This window comes from Astatotilapia calliptera, chromosome 4 (genome assembly GCF_964374335.1).
Source record: "Astatotilapia calliptera chromosome 4, fAstCal68.1, whole genome shotgun sequence".
NCBI lineage: Eukaryota > Metazoa > Chordata > Actinopteri > Cichliformes > Cichlidae > Astatotilapia > Astatotilapia calliptera.
The window spans coordinates 35174788-35197611 of NC_137425.1; the positions used below are offsets into that span (position 1 = coordinate 35174788).

The 22824-nt window shown below is 42.5% G+C and overlaps 2 long non-coding RNA genes across 2 annotated transcripts; both read right to left on the reverse strand.

The window, feature by feature from the left end:
• Positions 1-8797: 8797 nt before the first annotated feature.
• On the reverse strand, positions 8798-19318 carry LOC145428419 (uncharacterized). The gene is made up of 2 exons (XR_013908708.1): positions 18293-19318; positions 8798-9107 (listed from the first exon to the last, which is right to left on the reverse strand). It is a non-coding gene; the product is annotated as an uncharacterized LOC145428419 (long non-coding RNA).
• A 579-nt stretch (positions 19319-19897) lies between these two features.
• LOC145428421 (uncharacterized) lies at positions 19898-20822 on the reverse strand. Its single transcript, XR_013908710.1, has 2 exons — positions 20473-20822; positions 19898-20392 (listed from the first exon to the last, which is right to left on the reverse strand). It is a non-coding gene; the product is annotated as an uncharacterized LOC145428421 (long non-coding RNA).
• Between the last annotated feature and the right edge of the window lie 2002 nt (positions 20823-22824).

Sequence of the window (22824 nt, forward strand, 5' to 3'; positions counted from 1 at the left end):
TTAACCCTATTCACGTAATTAACTCAATATTAACGACTTTAATCTCGTAATTGATTTTTTTTCTAAATATGGTGTAATACTGCCTCGTAATATAAGTTATTTCTTTGGTCATAAATTATTTTTGTAATCATTTCACCAAAACAGACCTGAAATAATCCCTACATGTTCCATTTTCATTTGCAGAAATGACAAAGCTAAAAACCAAACCATGCCCTTCCTGTCAGGGCCCAAACACAATAAAAGGGCAGTGGTACGGGAGAACGGACGAGAGCAACTGGGGTCAAGCGAAGGGACGGCGCTTTGTCCGGTTTTCTCCCGTGCACGAGAAACATGAAGAAGCTTGCCTATTTGTCTCTTGCTTTGCAGTGTAATTATATTGTCTTCAACGTTCCAGCGGATAGGTACAAGCTACAAACCTATCATTAATTGGTCCTTCGATGCCGGAGCCCTGGAGTCGCATTCACCGAGGGGAGGAGAGGCACGCTGGAAGACTGACGTCAGCCAGGAAGTTCCTGTGGATTCGCGGTCTGTCTTTTCTCCTCGATGAATGACGATTGGCGGGACTCGAGGCTGATATTACACGCTAAGCAACGCCAAGTAAGTTTAAAGAGGCCGACTCTATAACCGTGTCGTTGTGCAGTCTCCGCCATTTTGTGAGGCGTTGAGAAGTTCGCTGCTTTGTGGAGCGAAACCCGGGTTCCTTGCTACTGTGTGCAGCAAGAGGTTCCTTACCGCTTTGTGGGGTAAGAGGTTCCTCGCTACTTTGTGCAGCGAGAGGTGAGTTCTCCGCCGCTTTGTGGGGTGTTGAGAAGTTCCGCGGGGTCCAGATTGTGCTGGACAGTAGGCCTATTTTGTGTTATTGTCATTTTCGTCGTCGTCTCGTTGTTGTTGTTGTGTGAGTGTGTGCGGAGCAGAACGCGTGGTGTGTGACGTCAGCAGCTGTTGTTGTTATCATGGGTTTCTAAGCAACCAAGAGTGAGTCGGAGGGAGACAGACGTTTGTGCTGGACTTTGCTCCTGGCAGCACAAAGTATTTATGTAAAAAAGAGAGAGAGCGAAGGCTCCACAGCTGCGCGGGTGCACGCGAGCGCGGTCGCGCGGGTTTCACGCGGACCTGAGCCGTGCGGTTAATCGCAGGCTTATGTTAGAAGTTTTCAGGAAACACACCAGCCTTGAAGAGTGTGTGGAAAAGGCCAGCCCACATCAGCAGCTATGCTCTGGTGAATGGCTTTCCCCCCACCCCTTGCTGACACAAAATGTTTATTCTTTAACTTGCCCTGATCGACAGCAGCCTGTGTGCCAGACCATAGATTTAATTGAGGTGGATAGTTGTTAAAAGTAATCTGCATTAAGCTTGTGGTTGCTTAAATTCAGTACAATGACATATGAGGAGAAGTGATATAGGCAAATATTTAAACTAATGAAGTGCATAGAGGCACTTGACCTGTGTGAAAGACTGTCGTCTTATTATGAGCCATTGTTGAGATATGGAGCACACCTGTGAAAACAACTAATATGCTGAACCCTGTATGAAACATCTAAAGGTACATGATGGAGAAGCTGTATTGAATATGAAAGTGTAAGACTTTGCCGCTGTGGGCAGAGCATGCAACTACTGTGTGATGTTGCGTTGCAGGTTTTTTTTCTGAGCTGATGAGCAAGCTACACATTATCAGATCGAGAGCTGTCTGAGAACTACTCAAAGAAAGGGAAACAGAGAGTGTGCAGCGTTTCCATGAGCAGTTTTCCTGCATCTTGACTCATGTGTGTGGAGTGTTCATAGCATCAGCATCATGTTTTTGTTTATTTGTTTTGTTGGGTTGAAAATAATTAAATAAACGTGTGATCATATTTATGGATCATCATGGTATCATCAGCCATGTGATTTATTTATGCAGATGAAAAAGTGAGTGTGAATGTGTCTGACATCACAGTGTTTCTGTGCGCTGTGTAAAAGTAATTGCCTTTGATTGAGAAGAGAATTTATATTGTAGAAGAAAAATAATCATAGGAAAAAGGTTTCATGTTGATCAGCCGAAAAACAACTACAATGTCATTTTCTGCTTTTAAGAAAGGATTGTTCACACAAACACACACAGAGAGAGAGAGAGCGAGAGAGAGAGAGAGAGAGAGAGAGAGAGAGAGAGAGAGAGAGAGATGTGTGTTGATTAAGCAGTGATGATGATAATGAAAATGTCTTAGTTTGTCACTTTCAGGTGAAAAGCAGACCTGAATCAATTTTCCACATGCAGCAGTCGGAAGAAAGTTATATTTCAACATCATTGGAAACATGCAGGCCAAGTTTCTGGCTGACTTATTTACAGCGCCATGTGTCTCTCAACCTCACAAGCAAGCAAGCTCTCACTCCTCCCTGAAGAATGCAGCTCCAAAGAGCAATAACATGATAAAGAGACAGCAGCAAGTCCTGAACAAAAAGTCCTAGCAAAGCAGCAGCAATGTGGACAAACAGCATCAGAGAAGAGCAAACCCATCATCCTGACTGATCGGATGAATGGCACTGTGTTTCCAACAAGCTGCAACTTCACTATACATGTGAATAAAACTTTTGAGGAGAACTGAGGAGACTGTTGGAGTTTGACATTTGCCACCTGTGGAGTAAAATGGCAAGAAGAGACAGTGGAACACAGGACAAAGCTGAAGGAGAACTGCCGGCTATTGGACTGTTGAAGTGGGAGAGGACAAAAGAGTGAGATGACAACAGAGTGAGAGTAAGTGGAAACACAGAGGAATGCTGTTATTAAATGTAGGAAATCAAAATTTGGGTTAGCAAACCTGGGGAAAAGAAAACTGACTGCTTAAGTTGGAAAATTGAGACGGAGTCTGAAACACTGCGAAAATAGAAACATATACAAAATCACACACACAAGCAGAACATGCATTAACCCTACTGACACTTCCAAACACAAGAGCTTATGAAGATTAGACAACATCTTAAGCGTGTGAGTTTGTTTATCATCTTGTCCAAATCACTTAGTGTGATGCAAAGACCAGTGGACTCATAGCACATTAGTTAAGAAATGATTAAATAATAGTAGAGAAGTGTGTAGGAAAGGCAGCTTTAAGAACATGCTCTGCTGGATATGCAGCTCCACAGACATGCATTAGACCTGCCTAATAACACAAACACACATGCAATGAAAATTAGCTTGTTATCTCTCATCAGTGTTAAAATAGTGTCAATTTAGCAGACACTTGTTATCAAATACTGAATTTATCCAAAAAAAAAAAAAGAAAAAATTGACTCTCCAGGTTGCAGGACAACAGTTTAACTTTTGTGGGAAAAAGGATCCTGGTTTGAGCAACCAGTGATCAGACAATAAATTTAGTGTTAAAATGGTAAATTGGGAGAAGCTTCCTGCTTGATTGAGCAGCACAGGTAATTTACTGTATGAGGGGAATTGTCTTTTGTGATACTATTTTGAACATGCTTTTCTGTCGTCCTGTCAACTTAGTGAGTTAATAGCTGGTATGCAAATTAGTTGATCGTTTTAGATTAATGAAAGGTGACTGAATTCTAGCACGAGTGAATGAGATGTGTTTGAGTGGAAACTCTAAAACACTGAGTTTCCTGTTTGATGTGCGAGTGAATCTTGTATTTAGATACACAACTCTGAATACGTCAGAACAGACTGTTTTGTGAAGTGCATGACAGCATGTCACATGTTTTATGATGAAGGGAAAAAGGAAAATTGAATAAAATAGATCTGTGGCCTAAATGAGTGAAGAGCACAGACCTGGTGATTAAACTCATAGCTAATAAGACATTAGGGTTATGTTGTGTTTTGTGCAGCTGATGGTTGGTTTGGAGTGAATCTAGCTGATGATTCTTCTCCTGTTGTGAAGTTGATGAGGAGTTTGTGTCATGACTTAACAAGGCCTTTTTATTTTGATACTTTCACAGTGCACTGAAAGTTTGGTTTGATAATCTCTGTTATTTTTCATTTTTATCTTTTGAACAGGCACTGATTTTGTTTGTCTATTTCTTTTCTTTAAGCAGATCTGCACGTCAGGAATTAAAAGTGCTATACGACCGGTCGAGAACGCTGATACAAGTGAGTTTTCTCCACATTGAAATGGGCTCAGGAGAAAGCCACTTATTTGGGACAATTATTAAATGAGTGTCCCAGCCTAAAAAGGATTCAGCGATGTAATCCCATCTAAAGTTCTTTTTCTTTTCGACATGACGTCATTTTGCTGGAAGTGGAAACTAAATGCGACGACAGGTTCCACTATCAGCAAAGAATGAATGAATGAATGAATGAATGAATGAATGAATGAATGGAAATAAAGAACAAACTGACTGACTGGTAAAAGCTGACAGGACTTGACCACGACTCAAGGTTAACCTCCACCTAGACAGGACAAAAGGGTGGATGAATTTATGTGTTTTTGTTACAGGAGCAGAAAGATGACAGCAACATTCGAGGTTGCATGACGATTTAATCTTTTAAATGCCATTTTCTCTGTCTGTGAATTTACTATGTGTGTGTCATCCACTAACTTGTGTTGCTCACAGACATTACTGTGAGAAAGTGTACACACCTGCGCAGCGCTAACATTTACATTTCTTTTTACAGCAGATGATTAATCATGTGTTTGATCATGTGATTTATAAGAGGATTAGTTAATGTTTTCCTACTACAGGATTTCTGGGTTTATATGTGACTGTCATTCGTTCCACAGCTAGGGTTGGCTACCTTTATGGTGTTTTTATGGCACCTCTGGAACCTGTTGACCTGTGTCTGACCACCGTCTGACCACAGTCAATGTGTATTGCTAATGTTTGTTTTTCTGAGACTGCATGTAGAAGATTCAGCTGAAACAGACAAGTGACATGAGTAAAACAAATAAGAGGTTACGGTGTTTCTGGGAAAGTTGAATATGGGCTCTTAGCTGGCCACTTTGAGCCCATAGGGATATATGAGTGGGGTGACTTTGCTTAAGGGCGGTCACCGATTACATTAATGTTAACTGAGCACATGGGATGATCCATGTCTGAGGCGAATTATGGTAATGATAGTGATTTAATGATTTGAGAAAACCTGCACATGACACTTGTCTTGCCCGTGCTGAATGCTTATTACTCTTTTGATATAATTGTTTATACGTGTGAAGTGTGATTTTATTTCCAGATCTTGTCTTCCAGGCCATGATGGCCAGTTTTTAAGACAGGGATCCAGGTTTGGTGAGTTGACGCATGGGAGTGTCCATGCGTCAAGAGGTGGAGTCCAAGGATTAACATTAAACAATGTTTACTATTATTGTTGCAGTGATTTGTGTGATTAGCCGTTTATTTACAAGTATTAAATCTATGCAAGTGGTGCATCCATGTTCAGATGAGGCTTTGATGGCCTATTAGTGAAGTTCACTGAACTAAAGAATGTGGTTTGATGATTGTTGACATGCTCTCCACATAGAAGTCTTTCTGAAATACAGGTGCAGCAGTGAGAAGCGAGAAACATTCCAGGCATAGCCCAGGCAGTGGTTGAGGTCAAAGGTCAAGCTGGTTGGGGCCCATCATGAGATCAGACCTTGGAGCCACAGCAAGGACCATGAAACTGCCTGCAAAATAGCGGAGAGACCCTCCTGGATTTATCAGAGCCTGTAAGGGGATTTTTATGAAATACAATATAATCAAGTGTGCCTTATATTCAAGTGTTCATATATTTTCACATAACAAAGCCTATTGTTAAAGAGAACATGATGCATTCTTTACTTCAGTAGCTGTGATGTCAGATAAAGCATGATATACGTCTGTATACTTTACTCCAGTGTGTAAGGTCAAGATAAGCTGAGCTAATGCCTAAACTCTCCCCGACTTCTTGCAGAAAGAGGAAGTACTATGTAACCTGCTTTGCCCTATAAATAAAGCAACCAAGCCTGCATTCGGTGTGTGTGTCTTCTCAGAGGCATTCACCCGTGCGCATGTTTTATAAAACTCTGAGTCGGTCTGCAGTGTCTTATTTCTCTTATTTGTGATAGAACAAATGTCTTCCCCTGACAGAGCCACTGCAAAGAGGTCGAGGTCCCAGGAAACCCCAGAACCCTCAAGACAGCACAATAGAGAAATCTCACACTTGGTTGTTTCAGTGGTGAGGGGGGAGTGCTGATTGAGCCCCCGTAGGGTAAGCTCGCACTTCAACCTCCAGCCTCTGATCAACTCTAGGGCAACCAAGTGCGAGGCGTGACGGCTGAATCAGCTGAACCAGGAGGAAGGCAGAGAAGCTGAGTGTTTTGAGACAGATCCAGCAGGGCCAAAATCAGGACTATCCATGACGAGAAGGAGTGCCTGAGAGGATCGTCCACAGGATGGGAGCTGAGGCCAGGAGAGAGACTTCAGGAGGATCAGAGATCATCTTCAGCAGCGTAGGGACAGGAAAACTCGAGGGATGAGGGGAGCATGCCAAGCTCCATCGACAGCGCAGAAGGAGTTCGAGGATGACATCATGATTCTGAGAAAAGCACAGGAACCAGAAGCTATGGTGGTGATGACAGCAGTTTCCTATGAACATCACCTAATGCGGTGCCACTATACTGTGCATACGATGACACTCTGAAGGCTGCTGGGATCATAACAGTAGTAAGATAATGGAACCCTGCACCCTTTCCACAGAGGTGTTTTCTGCAGAGTATGGACAATGAAGGAGTCATAAATATCCCCCTCGCAGGACGAAGGCCTGAAGTGAGGTAATGGGAGGCCATAAAACTAGAGTGCTGAGAGGTCTGCAGCTTTGGAAATAGCTGAGACCCATGTTGACAAACAACAAAACCAACTGGTATGTTTGAATGTTTATTCTACGTACATTTGGACTCTGGTCCTATGGACAATGATGGAAACAACTGGAAGAGACATTCATGACGCCCTGCAGAACTCAAACCACTCTGCAGAGAGACATGTGATTTGCACACCTGGAGGAAGCATCACCAAGCTGAGATGTTTTTGAAAATGTTACTTTCTTATTTTCACTATTAAATTAACAATTTCTTTGGTTGCTCGTAAGATGCAGTTTGCCGTTGGACGAGATCAATGAGGACTGGGATAACCGCTAATACATTTGTTAAACTGTGTACTTTTACAGTAATTTAGGGTGATTTGACATATGCTGAATATAACAATGTTTGCATTGAAACTGTCAGACATGAGGTATTCGTAACTGGGGACTTTTCAAGCATAAACGTCAATAAGGGGGGAATGTTAGAGTTTGTATTGTTGATTGTCATTTATGCTTAGAAACATTTACTCATATATGCTTAGAAGTATATAATCATTGGTAGATTGAAAGGATGTCTCATCCTAAAAGAGGTCTGTATTAACTCTGTGTGGAGGGGGGGTGCGTACATTCCTCTGCACAGTGTCCTGGCATGGATCACACCCCCTAGGAGAGTTTATCTTTGATTTATGGTATAGCAAGCACACGTATATCTGTTTAAGTATAAGAGCCTTTTGTTAGATGGACCCAGACGTCCTGGTACAAGCTAGCGCCAGAGTCTTCACAGGGTCACATCTTGACCTCACACAGATCTCTCACACACACCCACATACACACACACACACACATCACACACACACACACACACACATCACACACATACACACACACACCCACATACACAGGCAAGGTACTCTTTGTTTGTATGTAGACGTCATATGTTAATGAACCTATGCATATTCATGTAACCTCAATAAAAGGGCAGTGGTACGGGAGAACGGACGAGAGCAACTGGGGTCAAGCGAAGGGACGGCACTTTGTCCGGTTTTCTCCCGTGCACGAGAAACATGAAGAAGCTTGCCTATTTGTGTCTTGCTTTGCAGTGTAATTATATTGTCTTCAACGTTCCAGCGGATAGGTACAAGCTACAAACCTATCAGATGTGTTTTTAGTTACACTTGTGTTTGAATCCTGCAGCTTATCACACATTTGATTTCCATGAGTGACGACTGCAAGTGTCCAGAGTGAGGACAGACTGAGGGAGCCACTGCTGCACATCATCTGTGAGGCTTTGCAGCCCTGATGATCCACCAGGACAAACTCAGCAGTGTGTGAGGAAGAGGAGGAGGAAGAGCCAGCAGCACAGAAATGAAGCCCAACAATCATGTTTCACAGTCCTGTGGTCTCAGCCTCAGATACTCATCAAATCACACAGAGCTCATGTAGAAACAAATGAACTAAATATGTTCTCCTTCATTTCTGTCAAACAAAGCTGTATGAAACGTTTCCAGCTGTTAGTATCATGGTTGCTAGGCAACCTGGGCAGCGCGACGGAGGCTAGACGTCCCATTTCACGAGCCTACGAGCCTCGCACTTCGGCCTTAGCGGCCTTTGAGTACGCGGCCCTTGAGGACTTTAAAGCTGCAGAACCTGAATCGGGATACAGCCATGATGATCTCCAGCCTCGTGCTCGCCAACATTCTCACCTGAGTTAAGAAGACGATCACTGAAATGGTCTCAGCAGGTCCTTTGATGACAGCAATGAAATGCAGTGGTAAGGCTTTTTGGGGATTAAGTTCGTTTTCATGGCAAAGAAGGACGATGCAGTTCATCTGATCACTCCTCATAACATTCTGGAGTGCAGGCAAAATGCTATTATAAAAACTTAAGCAGCAACTTCTCCAGGTTCCAATATTTATGCAATTCTCAAACCTTTTGGCCACGACTGTATAACCTCTTCTGAAGTTTAGTGGATATTATACATGGTTATGCTCAGGATGTGTCGGCCAGTTTCCACTGGAAACGCCTTTTGGTTAAACTGTCAGCGAGGAATTTGCATTTGCACTGTTACATTTTTATATAACTTTAATGCACATAAACAACAGCTGCTTGTTTCAGTGAAAATACATTGATGGCTTTTTAATAAAGTTGTGGAGCTGTAAAGTATTTTGTCTGGTGTCAATTCTATCGTCAGCTACATCGTTATGGCAAATGTTCAGATGTATATGGTGATAAATATCTTTGGTCATATGGTCCTGCTCTGTCTGTCACCTTCTGTGTTGAGCTCATTGTTTCCTCTGTAGTGGCTGAGCTGAGTCCAAGTAGCTGAAAATGTTCCTCTGCTGCTCCGTCAGACTCTCCTCCTCCTGCTGATCAGCTGGGACACAAAACAGATCTTTGTTAGGCTCCACACTGCACTGAAGAGTCAAAGTGTCTCATATGTTCATCTGACAAGTAAAAGAACACATTTTTGTTTCCCGAGGTGGGCAACTTGTTGGAAACAAACACAAAAGCTTTGAGCACTGATACCTGCCATTGCTGGCTTTGAAAGATGCAACGCCAGCAATGTGGATTGTCAAGACTCAAACCAATCATCAAGCAAAGACAACAGGGATCATTTGTTTCTGTTTATTTAGCATTCACAGCATTTGTAGTTGCCTTCTGTGCAGGGGAAGTCCACGCACACTGTGTGGTACCGCCATCCGCAGAAGGTGCATTCAACCTCTGTAAGAGAAACGAGGTTGTCTGAGACTGAAATGATATTCACTAAAGAAGTGGGGATTTGTAAAACTTCACATTTTGATCCGGGACGTACTCTGCATGAAAACAAGCGCTCACTCTTCCTGCTCAACAAATGACAAGGGCGGAGCCTTATACCACGTGATACAGAAGCTGTGCCGTGTGATGCTAAAATTAGCAGGAAAAAACAACGGAGAGCACGTCAGGGATGACGAGAAAGTGACAGGAGAAAATCCGTCCCGGTCAACCACCCAAACATCAATAACGGAACCTTATACAGCGCTTCCCTATACCCGTCGACCTCCCGCAGGCACAAAGACATCACGGAGGCTATCACTTATCACCTGACCAAAGATATGGCTCCATCAACACTGTGCAAAACGAGGGATTTAGGAAAACGATCAACACCCTAGACAAACGCTACACAGTGCCGTCCAGCAACTATTTTTCTATTGTTGCACTACCTGCTCTGTACACGCAGCGTCGAGCAACGGTGGAGACGGAATTTCAAGCAGGACAACATTTTGCTGCAACAACAAAACGTGAGACATTTGTTGTTTTATGTTTATTTATTGTTATGAGAGAATCATGATCTCAATTCTAAGCCAAAAAATCGTGATTCTCATTTTATGCAAAATCGTGCAGCCCTAACATTAACACAAAACTGTTGTTTCACCAGAGAAACACACATGAAGAGAGAGAGAGAGACAATAACAGCTACCAAACAGTCGTCATAATTCGTCACACAATGAGAAAAGGACAAATCAACAAGTAACAATGACTAATTAATATTAAAATCTGTAACATAATGTATTGTTTGGAGTTTAGTCTGATTGGTTCAGGATGAGCTGCCATTATCCAATCACACGTCTGCTTACCTGCATCTTTTCTCTTTTTTCTAACCTGAGCACCTGATGGCTTTGAACTTTTGTTGTCCATCTTCCATTGGTTTGAATTTTGCGCTCCAGTACAAACACAAATCCCCCAACCCGAGGATCAGCACAATAAACCTAACAGCAGGCACGTGCAGAGGGGGGGGGGCTAGAGGGGCTTGAGCACCCGCCCCTTTCCTGATGGGTGCCCAAGGTGCCCTTTTGTTGAGGCTACTTTTTTTTTAAAAATTATTATTATTTTTTTTTTATGTGTGTGTGCGTGCGGAGTCTTGTCTGTGCCCCTCAACAATAATATTTAACTATTAATCACAGTTTTGCTAAATAAAAGGATCTGGCTTGCATCAGTCACATGATCACATTTAACCAATGGTCGCCCTTGACGGCAGAACGCGCTAGTTACGAGACGGGAACGAGCTCACAAAGAGCACGCGCATTTGTTGCGGTCCGGAGCTGCAGGAGAAACACAAGTGAACTCAGAGACACAGACTGATGCCACAAAACCAGTAAGTAGGTGTACAGCGTACACTGTAGTGTGTAGCACCCAGGAGTATTAGCTTATTACGTACACGTTGGTAAGCTGTCTTGTTGCAACTGACGAACTGAAACAAACGAGCGTGCTGTGTGTGCAACAGCGCGACAAACATTACCTGTCCTTTTATTAACTGCACAAGTAGTGCTGGTCATAGCTGCTGGCTACCTGTGTAAGGCTGTCATGGGTCTGTAGCTCTGTCACCGTTTTAGGGAACATATTTAGTTTTAAAGTAAGTTTCCGGGCTTTTCCTGCCTTTCTGGAGGGATTATATTTCACTAAAAAACGATCTAATATGCATGTCCACATAATTATGCATTATTATAATTATAATATATTAAAAAACACAAGCTTTATTTTAAAGAACATACATTAAGAAGCAGATTATATTAGATTTATATTTTAAATAAGACAAAAGTTGGATTTTACAGCAGTAAAATGATTGTATCTCTACAGTTTAAAGATGTAATAAGCTTTGCCCTGCACAGAGTGGATAGTGAAACAAATGGAATCATCATAAATACATTATTTCATATTTATTACTTCCCCCTCCTCATTGCTTTATTATTGTAGCTCTAGTAATAAATAATAATGTAAGGATTCTGGATCAGCACCATGATGCCCATAGTATATACAGTATTCTGAAGAAGGTCTAAAATGTCACTGTGTGTGTGTGCATGTGTGTGTTTTATTTAGATGGATTTTTAAAAAAATATTACTCATGATATAACATTGTGCAGACATGGCTGGTAAGGACATGAGGAGGAAACAGCAGGAGCTGTGTGAGGCTACTAAAGGCAGGGCTATAACATTTTTCTGTCATCATTTTATTATAGATTAAGTGCAGGAGTTGTTAGGTGTGGATAATTAGATTATAGTTTATTGCAATAGCAAGTTGTGCCTTGTTCTCAGATAGACAGCAAGTGCAGAGTGATATATGAAATGATGGGATGGAAGGAAGAAGAGAAGCAAAGAGTGATTCACAGGCAGAGCCTAAATTATTTCTCACAGTTTTTTGTGTCCTTATGGTTCCAAGCGCTGTCACCAATCTTTGCACTTTGTTATTATCTCATGACACTTGTTTAATCAGCTACCATCTCTCCTGTGGACTTTTTAATGTCTACAGTGTCAGACCAACACAGCCCTGCCCTCATAGCTGGACTGGCCATCGGGCATACCGGGCACTTGCCCGGTGGGCCGCTGGCGATTTTTTGTTTTTATGGGCCGACCGATTTCTTTTTTTAAATTTTTTTTTTTTTGGGAAGGGTATAAACAATGAAAGGTGTTGGATTGGCCAATTGGTCATGATCGACTCTGGGCTGGACCAATTACAGCCGAGGAGGTCGGATGCACCCTCCCCCTTGTTTAGCAATCTTATAGACGAACTAAAGAAAATGGAGAACAAAAAAAGGAAAGGCAGTGCCGAAAAAATTAGGGCCAAAAAGAAACAAGCCCTTCAGGCAGACGCTGCCAAATGTGTGAAAATTACTGAATTGTTTGGTGGTAGCTATGGCACAGCTTCCACAGATTTAGCAAGATCAGCAAGTGGTGGAGGCCAGCAGGTGGATAAGGGAAAGGGGAGGCAAGAGGAGGAGAGACCCGAGGTGGCCGCCGGTCATAGTGGCAGAGGAACTGAACTTCAGGTAAGAAGTTATGACCTGCTGTCTATCTGTGTCAGATATAAACTAATTTTAGTTGTAGTTTGTTTTCGTTGTGGTGACTTTATACAGTCGCTTAGAATAACTCGTACAGCGTAACTAGCATGACAGAGTTTATATACTGCTGGGCGGGTGCTATGAAGTTGCTGATAGTAAATTTTATTTTATGCTTAAGGTTAGTTTCTCAAACTTCTCAAAATCTTAACAAATTGTGCCAATCCTTACATGTTGCACCAGCTGATTTATCATCAAAAGTGGAGAAGTCTGTGACAGAGGAGACAGAAGAGCAGCAGAGAGAGATGGAAGAGCAAGAGAGAGAGATGGAAGAGCAAGAGAGAGAGATGGAAGAGCAAGAGAGAGAGATGGAAGAGCAGGAGAGAGAGATGGAAGAGCAAGAGAGAGAGATGGAAGAGCAGGAGAGAGAGATGGAAGAGCAAGAGAGAGAGATGGAAGAGCAGGAGAGAGAGATGGAAGAGCAGGAGAGAGAGATGGAAGAGCAGGAGAGAGAGATGGAAGAGCAGGAGAGTGAGATGGAAGAGTAAGAGAGAGAGATGGAAGAGCAAGAGAGAGAGATGGAAGAGCAAGAGAGAGAGATGGAAGAGCAGGAGAGAGAGATGGAAGAGCAGGAGAGAGAGATGGAAGAGCAAGAGAGAGAGATGGAAGAGCAGGAGAGAGAGATGGAAGAGCAGGAGAGAGAGATGGAAGAGCAGGAGAGAGAGATGGAAGAGCAGGAGAGTGAGATGGAAGAGTAAGAGAGAGAGATGGAAGAGCAAGAGAGAGAGATGGAAGAGCAAGAGAGAGAGATGGAAGAGCAGGAGAGAGAGATGGAAGAGCAGGAGAGAGAGATGGAAGAGTAAGAGAGAGAGATGGAAGAGCAAGAGAGAGAGATGGAAGAGCAGGAGAGTGAGAGCCAGGGCATCGATTACTTTGCTCGCCCTGAACCTTCCATATTACAGGCCTTCTTAGATTACCACCCACAGCAGAACAGTAGCAGTGCAGTTGTGATGAGGGTGTTCAGCTGTAAAGATGGCACCAACAGGAAGTGGCTTACTTATTGCAAAGAACGCCATTTATTGTTCTGCTTTGTGTGTCTGGCATTTGCAAGGCTGACTGACACCAGCACATTTATAACAGGCATGAGTGACTGGCGACATATACATCTGCGCACAGAGGAGCATGAAAAGAGCAATACACACCAGACCTAGAGTAAGCATACCAGTACTGTCATCGTCTGAAAAAATCTATTAAGTACAATTCTTTCTCAACCTTCACTGTCTGTCCTTTCACTTCATAAAGGTTTCCATGTCTTAAGATATGTTCAGTGTTGCTGCTGTGGAAGTGTTGTAGGTGACCTTTTATTGATGAGTGAATAGTCTTTGGTGATACAATTCAATCATAATCTGTCCTTTATAGATTTTAATATTCATCTAATCTTTATTCCTTTCTGTCCTGTTTTTCAGGGTCTGATCATACATTGTTTGTTTAAGAGGTTCGAGACCATTCAACTTTTTAAGTTCATCAACGTAAGTACTAGTGTATATGATTTCTCTAATTCCTTTCTGGAATAAAGATGCCAGTACTGTGATCATCTGAGCAAGTCCATCAATTGCCATTCACAGTTCTTTGACCTTTCACTTGTGTCCTGTTTTTCAGGGTCCCATATAATTTCTTCAGAAGTAAGATGCCAGTATTTTCCCATATTTTCTAGATACTGTATTAGTACTGTGTGTAAAATGCCATCAAAAACTCAATTAAGTGTTATTCTTATTCTTCTTTCTCACCTTTCTTTCTCTGTCTCCTTTCATATTTAAAGGTTGCTGTGTTAACAAAATATATTGTGCTACCATGCTGTTTTCTATTGTTTTGGTAAATAAATACTTTATGAAAATATCCCTAAATCTGTCATTTATTAATTTTAATATTAATTAATGATCATGTCTCACCTCTAGTGTTCTTGGTCTTAATTTCAGGTTTCTACCATGTGTTGTAGATAGTTCAGGAGGTTAACTCTACCAGGCAGTCTTTTTGTTTCCGCTATGTACTGTTTAAAATCCCGAATAGGGAGAATGGTGTAGGTTTAACTTTATCAGATTGATACATATATCCCAACAAGGCAGTGTACATCAAAGCAGTTGTTTTCATGCAAAGGCTTTATGGTTTTTCCTATAGCGATTGACAGACCACGTGACTTTGCGCATTGCATGCCGGGAACTCCTGGCAAAACAATCCAAGTACCGCATCAAATACAAGCATTTGCATTTGCAGCACCGCAAAACGTTCATTCTCCGGTTCCAATACCTTCTTGTTTTTTCTTTGCCGCACAAAAAAGGTATGTACAAAACGACGGAGAACAATGCCGGTCCGTACAAAGACAGACTCGACGAAAAGACAAAGAAAAGATACGAGGAAAAATCAAAGGAGTGAAAGGGTCAGACCCTTACGAGCACACAGAGGGACAAAAGACGTCAGCGTGCTGCCCAACTTTCACCACGCTCAAATTTATAATTATACGGTTCTTGGAGTGAGTGCATACACTCATGAAGTTTAGTAACTTCAGGTCACTGCAACAAGCCCAGGTACAGTTTACCGACGGATGGGTACAGGACCTTGAAATGCACCGAAAGACCATCGTACGAACAAAGGTAAGTTTACCTTTGTTCGTCTCACAAATCGTCTTCATAAATACACATTCGTTAACAGTGTATTAATATAACCTTTGAGCTCAACGGTAATTAATTAGTAGTGGAAAAATAATTGTAATATTTGAGCCATTTCTGCTGTCCAACTACTTCTTACAAAATACATTTTTAATGTTAATTAGATTTTTTTTTATGGCATAAATAAAGGTTATATAAAAGTCACTGCCACAGACTGATTGCGGCTTCTACCTTGTTACACTAATGTTGTTTGTAGCTCAGTATGACTTTATGTCATCCATGAGGGATGCATTTGACATATGTTTCACATATTATAGCCCAACAAGTTACTTATAGCAATTTAAATACGAGCAATCAGTTTCTTTGCAAATACCGGAAATCAGTTTTTGGCAGACAATCAGTTTTTGGCACAACACCGGCTATTGCAGTTAATAATACAGCAGCTTCTTGCCATTTTTTGTGTTTCTTTTTATCGCTGTGTAACTGAGTTCAATTGACACCCTGCATGCGCTAGTACCGCTTGCCAAAAGTTCCCAGAATCCTTTGCGGTTTTATCCATGAATGACATCACATTTTTGGTGGGCCGGTCTCCAGTCAAAATGCCCGGGCCGATTTTTTGTCCCAGTCCAGCCCTGCCTGCCCTCCAGCACTATCCACAGCAACCCCTCAACAGCAACATTGTACCCATCAGGTAAAGCATCAGCTACGTTTGCTTTGCCTTGTTGCCCATATTAGATTCTTGATGAAAGTGTGTTGTTGTTATTCAGCCTGGTTCAATGTGCCCCTTTTTAACTTTGAGCACCCGCCCCTTTAAACCTCTCTGCACGGCCCTGCCTAACAGACCTACACCTTAGTTCACAGATTCACTTTGTCTAAGGTTGATTTCTGGGATTTCACACAACCCAGGATTCAGATCGTGAATCCATGATGGGCTTGGATTTACATCATTATAAATGAAATGTGCTCTACTTGGAAGCAGCCGGCCCCGCCCCTTTTGACGGCTTGTGTGAGACTTTAAATCATCACACTGTAAATTATAAATTTAAATTGTTATTGATCCTTTACCCCGAGTCCTAAAGTTATATTTATTTTCTTACTCTTCTTATATTTGTTGTTTGTTTACTTGCACCGCTGTAACTGCAGCCTCGTCGTCTCGTCTCTCTATATGCTGGACTGTCTGTAGCGGAGATGACAATAAAGTTTACTTTGACTTCAGCAGCGCGCAGGCGCACCGAGGGCTCTCGCGCTTACTTTATAGAATTTAGAAAAAACATGGGTGCAGATTATAAGTCTGTATCATAATATCTGTTTGTTGTTTTTATTTTGTTTTGCGAGTTGGTTATTAGATGCCGCTCCAGCCAGCCAGAGACTCCCCGCCGCCCCGCCCTCTCCTCCCTGTGCCGCCAGCAGCAGGCGCACCTCGCAAACGGAGGGCGCCCTTACTCCCAGCAAATGGCTGATAGAAAACCGATCGGTGCCTACGAATTTCCCAATATGCGCTGGCATGACGTCGGGGAAGCATGGGTACGACCGATTCTTTTATTTTTTTCTTGCCAATGCCCGTGATGCCCCCCCCCACCACGATGCATTCTATTGGTTTGCACACTTACACACACCCAGCTGTGGTTTCCTGTTTTGCTGGACTCTGGAGAGCCCCGCCTTTAACACTAGGAAGGCCCAGGCTTCTACCTTTCTACCTTTAAAACCCGGAGAGCAGCCAAATGGCTGGTAGGCTTTTAGCTAAGCTTTAGCTTCAGGCAAGTGGAAGCTAAATTGGCTAGTCATTCATATGTAAATTGGGTTGTTACCTGGGAATTCTGGAGGGAGGGGAGTGGGGGTGTGTGGATGAGGGGGTGGGGGAGCTGCTTACCTCCCATCAGTCTAATGTTGAGTGTTATTTTTTCCATCTCTGAGATATCCTCTACAATACTTGCAGTATTCTTTGTTTTTTCCTTCTTTGGGTAAGATTGTTATAATAGCTTCTCCCCATGATGGTGGAGCTATTCCCTGATTCAGAGTCCAGTTGAAGCAAGATAGAAGAAGTGGCTTGAGTTCTTCTTTGAAAACTTTGTAACTTTGTAGGTGTGATCACATTGATGCCACAATGGACGACTGATCAATGCTCCACTACCAAAAGGAAGCCAAGCCCTGCCACCCTTTACAACAAAACAAGGTGTGATCACATTGATGCCACAATGGACGACTGATCAATGCTCCACTACCAAAAGGAAGCCAAGCCCTGCCACCCTTTACAACAAAACAAGGTGTGATCACATTGATGCCACAATGGACGACTGATCAATGCTCCACTACCAAAAGGAAGCCAAGCCCTGCCACCCTTTACAACAAAACAAGGTGTGATCACATTGATGCCACAATGGACGACTGATCAATGCTCCACTACCAAAAGGAAGCCAAGCCCTGCCACCCTTTACAACAAAACAAGGTGTGATCACAGGGCTTGGCTTCCTTTTGGTAGTGGACAATTGATCAGGAAGCCAAGCCAAGGTAAATGCAGACTACAGATACCATGGCAGTGCCAGGATTGTGAGTGATTGCTGAAAATGTTGAAATGTACTCACTCACTTTTTATAATTATTTGTAAAAATGTGTACAAATGGTTGATTTTTTGTACTGTTTTTATCAATAAATCTCAGCAACAAAGGACATACACCCATGTGTGTTGATTTCTCCCTAAGATGGCAAACTGAAACACTCCAAGTTGGTGACTTTTGGAGATTTGTTTCCCTGGATGATTGAGAATGCATCAAGATGAAACAAAAGGAAGCTCACCGCTTTTAGCAGCTCCCCCACCCCCTCATCCACACACCCCCACTCCCCTCCCTCCAGAATTCCCAGGTAACAACCCAATTTACATATGAATGACTAGCCAATTTAGCTTCCACTTGCCTGAAGCTAAAGCTTAGCTAAAAGCCTACCAGCCATTTGGCTGCTCTCCGGGTTTTAAAGGTAGAAAAGCCAAATGGCTGGGCTCTGGGCCTTCCTAGTGTTAACGCTCTTCTCTCACAGAGAGCAACAGAAAACTTGGAAAAACTCCAGATTGACTGAACTCAGTTCAAAGTTACCTTGACACCTTTAGATGTGAGACGTAGTGATGGTCCGCTTGAAGCTGACGCTCCGGTGCGTGTGTCAGAAAGATCAACGCGCTGCTTCAGAAGCACCGTGTCGAGGCTTGATTCGTTTGGCCAGAGTCACGTGATCAGTGACGTCTGAAGCTTCGTTTAGAACGTACCTTTTTTTAAATCGAACTTTATTGAAACACAATGAGTATACAACATACAAACAGATGAAGTTTACAAAAGAACAGGGCCCTGTTTCAGGAAGCCGGTTTGGAAAACTCAGAGTGAAAAACGACACTCACGGTTGAGTAACCCCGAACTGTCCAACTCGGAATATTCGGTTTCAGAAAGGCTGATAACAATTAGTTCAGTCAACGCGGAGTTGCTTTAACCCCAAGTGAAGCGCGCGGACGAGGATACATAAAGCCCTGATAAGCGGAGCACAGATTAAGCGAGTCACCATGGAGACGGAGGGAAAGAAGGCGCGGTCAATGTATTTTACAGCGCTTGAGGCCGAAATTCTGATGGCAGCATATGCCGATAACATGCAAATTCCGCGGAAAAAAGTAACACAGCCACAGCTGCAAAAGCATGCATGGCAAAACATAGCCGACAGAGTCAATGCGTGAGTGTTAATTTAAACATTGATCGAGGGATTTCCACCCATTTAACACGTTATTTTATCATATGTTATTTTATTTTTTATTTCATACATTTTATTTTGTGATGTGATGTGAGCGCAGGTGCAACCCAACAGGCCCCAAACGTTCCTGGCAGCAAGTAAAAATGAAATATAAAAATATAGTCCAAACAGGTAAGGTGTAATTGTATTATGAGCCATAGTGCTTGGTCTGTTTGTCCCATGTAAATCAATTGCAGTTAGAGGCTACATTAATTTTCTTTCTGTAAGCACTTATTGAAATTATCTGAGCACATTACAAGTACATATTTGCTTACTCTGTATGCTCAAATGTGACCCGTTATAGCCAACAGGAAAAAAGCGGAGGCCCGAAAAACAGGTGGGGGTCCTCCACCACCACCACTCACAGAGGCTGAGCAGTTGGCCCTCAGCCAAAACAGTGGGCGCCCTGTGACTGAAGGCATCTCTGCGGGGACATCCTCTGAGTCAATAACCCCGCAAGACACAAGTGCCTACATAGGGGTAAATTCAAAATAATACATGATGTGCATACATCCTTTCTTCACAGTCACCTTTGCAGTGCTACTCATTCATTTGATAAACTCTTTACCATAATGGATTATTTTGTAGTGAAGTTATTTTCCTACTGATTTTGCCTTCCCTCAGTCTTGGTTGTCTTTGAGAGCATAATGACAATGAAGTGTAAGGTGATTGGTATGTTTGTTAATTGCCATTTGGTCCCTTGTAAGTTATAAGTGACCTGTATAAACCTCATATTCTATCAGTTGATGGTGGTGGTGTACTGCATCTGGTGCAGCCTCCTGTTGAGCCAGACCAACATGCAGTTGTGAGTAATACTCCACAGATTATATGAGTTTACAGTAGAACAGCAATGTTGTCTATTTCTTTACTACAGGAAAATAATGAAGAAACATTGACAGCTGTTACAGAGGAGGAAGCAACAGAGACACTTTATGAGGTTTACATCTTTTAATACTTTGTGTACAGGAAACACAGGCGACCAATAAAGCCAGTTGAACAGAAAATCTGTTTATTCTTCTTTCAACATGTTGAGGTGATGGGTCAAAAGAAATGATTGTGACATATGGTGTCTCTGACTGCGCTTCCATCTTGTATGTCCGTGCGAGGGTCAGGATGTTCATGGTTTGGATCACTGCTGATGTTTGGTTCAGAAGGACAGTGTTCTCCTCTAATTGTGGCAATGTTGTGAAGAATCACACATGCCACAATAATGTCACATGCCCTTTCTGGGGTGACCCTGAGTCTTTGCAGGCACTGGAACCGGGCCTTAAGCATTCCGATAGTCATTTCAATTCTGGCTCTTGTCCTGCAATTAGCCAGATTATATCGCTGCTGTGGGCCCGGTTCAGGGTCAGGGTAAGGGGTAAGCAAATAGGGTAAACATGGATACCCCCTATCACCAAGCAAGTAGCCAGTGAACTCTCCTAAGACAGAAGGATACACTTCAGTTCAAATGTCCCTGAAGCAATTGGTCTTTATATATTTTAAAGTATTCTCAACTCACCATGTCCAAATTTTGTGCTCAGTGTACATTCACGGAATATTTGTGAGTCATGGACAGAGCCTGGCCACTTGGCTTCCACATTTGTGATAATGTTGGCAGCATCACATATGATCTTCACAGTGCAGAGAACACAAATTAGCATCCATTACTATAATGAAATAATTTGTTAGTTTGAAATGCTACAGGGAACTATGTACCTGTACATTAATGCTGTGGAAAGACTTCCTGTTCACATAGTCTCCTTCATTTACTGAAGGAGCAATGATTGGAATGTGAGTGCCATCTGTACAGCCAATCACGCCTGGGAACCCTGAAAATAAATGTGCAATTTAAGTAGTAGTCCAAGTATCACCACATCATAGTTTTGGTCATCCTGATACCTGCAATTTTGTGGCATCCCTCTTTGATAAATCTTGTGGGTCTGTGACCGGGGAACACCACAAACGAGTACAGGAGACGTTTCAGTGCAACTGTAACATTCCTGATTGCCCGACAGACGGTAGCCTTGGAAACGTGCTCAGCGTCACCAATATTATACAGAAAGCTCCTGTTTGCAAGAAACCGAAGTGCAATACAAATAATATGCAATGAACTGAGAGCATGTCCGCGATGTGTCACATGCGTAATATATGGCCTGAGGATGTTATCCAAATAACTTATAGATTGTGCTGAAAAACGGTAACGTTCACACAGAAAATCATCAGGAAATGATAAAATGTCCAAACGCGCTCTGATCACTCTCTCCCGGCGGAGAGCTCTGCGGAGAATTTGGGCTTCAGCATCTACTGGCTCTTCAAGGAAGTGGCACGCCATGTCCGACACTTCCTACTGTCAGGTTTCCGACAAAGGGGCGGAGACAGTCAGGGTTAGTTGTAGTAAACCTGCTAGGGGGCAGGTTAGCTTCACGGAGTGTGTCGTCATAGTGACTCACTCAGGCTGCAGCTGAACTCGCTTTGTGAAACCGAAAACCCAGAGTTTTCGTTAACTCAGGGTATACTTACTCAGTTTTTCCACTAAACCGGCTTCCTGAAACAGGGCCCAGAACATGAACATACAGAACCAGGAGTAAAAAAATGATGATATGAGGAGGCGAAAAAAATCTACATATAAATATTGTTCTGAGAGGCTTTTTGTTGGTTGAGTCTGAAATTGATTGTATGTACAATTCATATCCTTATAAAACGGCAGAAATATGGTGTTTTATTAATAAACTTACATTTATGGATATAAAATAGCTAAAAGTATTAACAAATTTTTTATAAAAAAACATTTATCATTCTTCCTGGGGAACTTAAAGAAACAGAATAAAACATTTTCCATCGTAAAGAAAACTCCCTTAAAATATAGACAATAACAAAACTGCTAAATTCTTCCAGAATCTCTGTGTAGAGGAACCAAAAGAGATGTGCCACAGTTTCTGGATGATCCCCACAGAAAGTTCAATTAGTATTTATGTCTCTTTTAAATGTTACCATATAGTGACTGGCTGGGTCACATTTATGAAGAATTTTATATGAGATTTCCTTCACCTTGTTCACAACTAGATATTTATGGGATCATCCAGACTGTCTTCCAGGTGATATCTGGAACATGTCGGTTCCAGTAAGATATTCTATATATGGGAGAGACATGATATCTTCTTGGAATAAACTACGTATTCTCTTATTGCTGTTACCAAGTTCCTGTGAAAAGCAGATTTTTCCCACTGCTGACTCAGCTGGATCAGGGAGAGTGACTGAGGCAGATATTGAGCTGTCAGTGTTTTTATATAACATTAAAGTCCCTGAGGGTATGGCACCAAGCACCATTGAGAATTCCCCAACACTGACGGGAAAATTATATAGTGTAAGGAATTCATTGTAAGTAAGTAGTACTCCCTCGTTAAATTTTAGGTTTTAGTGGCCGCCATTGTTGGCAGCTGAAATTTGGCTGGGCCGCGCTATGAATTCTGGGATATGGTGGGGCACGAAGGACACACCCGACCCATCCTTCAAACTCGGGGGAATGAAGGACGCATTTGAAGGAGTCGAGGAATCGGGACAGCCTTCGTCGCCTGGCTGTGACGTCATCGGCCTTCAAATGCGGCCTCCGGAGGATGCAGCCGACGTTTTGGGACACAGCTTGTGTGTCTTTGTTGGTCATGTGACCTCCCAGCGACTACACATGGAAATGAGCAGTTTAGCTCAAATCTGGCAGGTTTCCATCGTCTGTTTTTGTCCTGATGTCCATGAACATGAACACTGTCCCTGTCAAACACGTCCAGATAATTTGATCCAGTGTTGTTCTTCTTCTGTGGTGTTTATGATGGAGCAGCAGCTGCTGATCCTGATGTCCTCCACCAAGGGGGCAGCA